The sequence below is a fragment of the Leopardus geoffroyi genome, chromosome D1 (assembly GCF_018350155.1).
Source record: "Leopardus geoffroyi isolate Oge1 chromosome D1, O.geoffroyi_Oge1_pat1.0, whole genome shotgun sequence".
Classification (NCBI taxonomy): Eukaryota; Metazoa; Chordata; class Mammalia; order Carnivora; family Felidae; genus Leopardus; species Leopardus geoffroyi.
In genome coordinates, this window is record NC_059329.1 from 68,315,521 (window position 1) to 68,320,252 (window position 4,732).

The following is a 4,732-nucleotide window of genomic DNA, read 5'->3' on the forward strand; positions in this document are numbered from 1 at the left end:
TACTGACTTAGCTGTGTGAAGGAAGCCAGACGAGGGACAAGAAAAGGAAGTAATCTCCATAAAACCCTGAAAAGGCTAAGAATTCAGTGAAGCCAGAACACCTAGATCAAGGTCTCTGGTATGCAGCCTATTTACTTCTTTCCTAGGCAGAAGATCTGAGTTTTCTTCTTTGGCAAAATTAGCAGGAGAAACTCAGGATTCAGAGATACCTCAGAGGTGGAGGGCAGGAATAATGACAAAGAGATAAATTGCAAGCCTGTAAAATGAAGTGATAGGACCAAGTCCTCCTTTGTTCCCACCATTCAGACCCCTACAGGCAGAATGCTTGTAGTTGGTCACTTCCCTTGTGGCTTTTGGAAGTCTCTTTCCTGGCATTTGGGAAGCACCAATAAAATGACCAACTAACTGTCCAAGTATCTGAAAGTGAAGCCCATCAGTTGAAAAGCACCATCACCATCCACACCCATATACATTTATACATTCTTACTTGAACACACACACTCACGTTTACATGTCTTACTCTTAAACAAACAAGGCTCACTAAACTGAGGAAAATCTCCAACATGATAGTGAGAAATTAAACAAACAAACAAAAAACACCTTATCTAACAGAGATCCAAGACAGAAGAAAACATTTTCCCCAAATCATTATCCTCAGTTACATAAGAGAAAACACATATATTAAACAGTAGAAAACAGAAAACACTCAGTGACTAAGAAAGAGTTCTTGTAAGTTAGCATATATTATTGCCAAAATTAAAAACTTGAATAAAATGCTTGGAAATAAAGTGCAAAAAAATCTGAAGGAAAATAGAATGAAAGACAAAGAGACCAATGGAAAGGAAAAAAAAAATCTAAGAGAAGATAAATCCAAGAATTCTATCCTACAAATTATATGAGCTATGGAAAGAAAAAGCAGAGAAAATTAGGGAGAGGGAGTAAAAGAAGGGTACATTCTCAAAGACGTCTCTAGATTGGAAGAACCCACAGGCTATCTAAATAAATGGGAAAAAAAAACCACATTAAAAGTTCATGAACATGAAATTTCAGGGACCAGGGGTAAAGAAAAAATTATAAGATATTCTAAAATGGAAAAAAAATTACAAAGAGGAAATTAGAATTATAATGGCTTCAGACTTTTCCTTAACAATACTGGATGACCGAAGACTATGGACCAAGCCTTCAAAATTCTATTGAAAACTTTTAACTTAAAATTTTGCACACAAACTAGCCATCAGAATTAACAGTGGAACAAAGTTATTTCAGGCATTTCTTGATCCCAAATTATCTCTATTTAAGAAGAAGATACAAAAGGATATACTCTAACCAAAAAGAGAGTAAACCAAGAAGGATGATGACATAGAAAACAGGAAGCAATAGATACATTTAGGAAAATGGGGTTGGGAGACCCCAGGGCAACAAATGTGTAACTTCCCAGCATCACAGAAGACCCCAGGAGGGTCACTTCTAATGAAAAGGGTGAGGGGACTTGATATAATATCTTTAAAAATCGAGCATTTGGAAAAGGTTAAGAAAAAATGACAAAATATGCCAAGGGGTACAGGAGTGCTGATACATAGGGGCACTTGTACCCCAATGTTTATAGCAGCACTCTCAACAATAGCCAAATTATGGAAAGAGCCTAAATGTCCATTAACTGATGAATGAATAAAGAAATTGTGGTTTATGGGGCACCTGGGTGGCTCAGTTGGTTCAGCGTCCGACTTCGGCTCAGGTCATAATCTCGTGGTTTGTGAGTTCGAGCCCCGCGTCAGGCTCTGTGCTGATGGCTCAGAGCCTGGAGCCTGTTTCAGATTCTGTGTCTCCCTCTCTCTCTGACCCTCCCCCATTCATGCTCTGTCTCTCTCTGTCTCAAAAATAAATAAGTGTTAAAAAAATTAAAAAAAAAAAAGAAATTGTGGTTTATATACACAATGGAATACTATGTGGCAATGAGAAAGAATGAAATATGGCCTTTTGTAGCAATGTGGATGGAACTGGAGAGTGTTATGCTAAGTGAAATAAGTCATACAGAGAAAGACAGATAACCATATGTTTTCACTCTTATGTGGATCCTGATAAACTTAACAGAAGACCATGGGGAAGGGGAAGGAAAAAAAAAGTTAGAGAGGGAGAGAGCCAAACCATAAGAGACTCTTAAAAACTGAGAATAAACTGAGGGTTGATGAGGGGTAGGAGGGAGGGAAGGGTGGGTGATGGGCATTGAGGAGAGCACCTATTGGGATGAGCACTGGGTGTTGTATGGAAACCAATTTGACAATAAATTTCATATTTAAAAAAATAAGTAAGTAAAATTAAATTAAGCAATTATAAATTTGGAGAATGATTTTAAAACTGATACAGAAATAAAATGGAATTATAGTACTATGTTCGGTTCTGAAATAAGCAACTTACATAGTCATAATGGTATAACACTGATTACTTATGTAAAAATTATGATACAATTTAATTGGGAAGATGGAAGGTGGGAAATTTTGAGATGGTATAAAAAAGCTAAAGCCTGTCCTGCTATAACAGGAAGTTAATATACAATGTAAGAAATAAATGAGAAACAGGTAGATGCATACTGTTTATAAATATGGGTTTAGCTATAAAGAGAAAAGCTAATTAATTAAAGAAGTTATCTCTACATAGTGGGACTGAGGTGGGAAGGCATGAAACAGGGAAATGATGTCTGTTATTATAAGTCTTTTATATATATTTAATGCTTTAAAACATATACATATAATACTTACTTGACAGTATTTTTGAATTAAAAAGTAATGATATAGGACGTTCAATTTCAAACATAATGGAGTACCAGGGGTTAGATTTACCATCTCACCTCAATAAAATCAGAAGAAAATCAGACAAAATATATGAAATTTTTTTAGTCATTGAACAAAAGGCAGAACAGACCATAATCTTTGTGAGAAGAGAAACAAATGTGGTGAGCCTTATAATTGCCCTAGAATACTGTCTGAAGGCAATTTCCAGGCTGCAATACAAGGGCAAAGGTTCCAAAATTCCTGGTGATCTTGATGATCTAAGAAGACAGAAATAAGTTCAGAAGGGCTGCTGTCACTAGAATTTGCAGAAAAAAGTATCAGAGAGAAAGGAGCTGCTCAGAGAGAACTCCAAAGATCTTCAAAGGGGATCCTTTAAGTTTCTGTGAGTACTAATCTACAGGTGCATAAGATAAAACTGCCTGACACTAGTGAAATAATCTTCAGAAAGCAGCAGCCTGAACAACTTTCAAAGTTTACTAAGGGCTGACAATAGCTTAGGTTGCCACAAGCCAAAGTACAAAGATCTCATAATATAAATTTTTTTAAATGTTTACTTATTTTTGAGAGACACAAAGTATGAACAGGGAAGGGGCAGAGAGAGAGGGAGACACAGAATCTGAAGCAGGTTCCAAGCTCTGAGCTGTCAGCACAGAGCCCAACATGGGGCTTGAACCCATGAATGATGAGATCATGACCTGAGCAGAAGTCAGACACTCAACCGACTGAGCCACCCAGGCGCCCCTAAAGATCTCATAATATAAATGACATCAGCTAGAGTCATCTGAAGGGCATTGCCTAAATCAACCTGATCCAAAGGCTGCCTTGGATCTACTCTAACAAAGCTTAATATCAAATTTGAAAAAGATCTAACTAATACCAAGAAATGTAACTGCATGCCAGAAAAAAAGTAAACCTGATACTATTTTTTCAAAAAATACAGTGAAAACGAGTATCCAACAACATAAGATCAACAATGTCTGGCATCAAATAAAAAATTACCAGACATGCAAAGAGTACAAATTTTCAGTTATAAGATAAATAAATTCTGGGGATCTAATCTACAGCATGGTGATTATAGTTAATAGTACTGTATTGTATTGTATCCTTGAAATTTGCTAAGAGTAAGTGTTCTTACAACACACAAAAAGGTGAACTATGTGAGGTGATGGGTATGTTAATTAACTTCTTTGGGCTAATCATTTTACAATGTACATATATAAAATTACCATATTGTACATCTTTTAAAAACCATATTGTACAACCTAAGTATTTATAAATTTGTCAATTATAAATCAATAAAACTAGAAAAAGTTTTTAAAAAATAAACAGGGTTTTTTAAATAATAAAACACTACTGGGGCGCCTGGGTGGCGCAGTCGGTTAAGCGTCCGACTTCAGCCAGGTCACGATCTCGCGGTCCGTGAGTTCGAGCCCCGCGTCGGGCTCTGGGCTGATGGCTCAGAGCCTGGAGCCTGTTTCCGATTCTGTGTCTCCCTCTCTCTCTGCCCCTCCCCCGTTCATGCTCTGTCTCTCTCTGTCCCAAAAATAAATAAACGTTGAAAAAAAAAATAGTAAATAATAAAACACTACTATAGTAATAAAATCAGAAATCTTGAAAAAAATCACCAAATGTAAAGAGAAGCAGGAAAATACAACCCATTTCCAGAGAACAATCAATATCAACAGACCCAGAAATGAGTGATAGGATAAAAATAGCAAGTGAGGATATTAAAATAACTATTAAAAACTGCTTCATAGGTTCAAGAGGGTAAATGAAAACATGACCACAACAGAAAGAGAATGAGAAGATATAAAACATCCAAATGAAACTTCTGACAATGGAAAAATACAAAATCTTAAATGGCAAAAAGAAAATGCATTGGATGAGATTAATAGCAAATTAGTGCTGAAGTAAAAGACATAGCAACAGAAACTATCCAAAAT

The 4,732-nt window shown here is 36.2% G+C and overlaps 1 non-coding gene across 1 annotated transcript; it reads right to left on the reverse strand.

Annotated features, from left to right (window-relative positions):
- Nucleotides 1–3,441: 3,441 nt before the first annotated feature.
- Nucleotides 3,442–3,526, reverse strand: TRNAR-UCU. Its single transcript has one exon. It is a non-coding gene; the product is annotated as a tRNA-Arg (tRNA).
- Between the last annotated feature and the right edge of the window lie 1,206 nt (nt 3,527–4,732).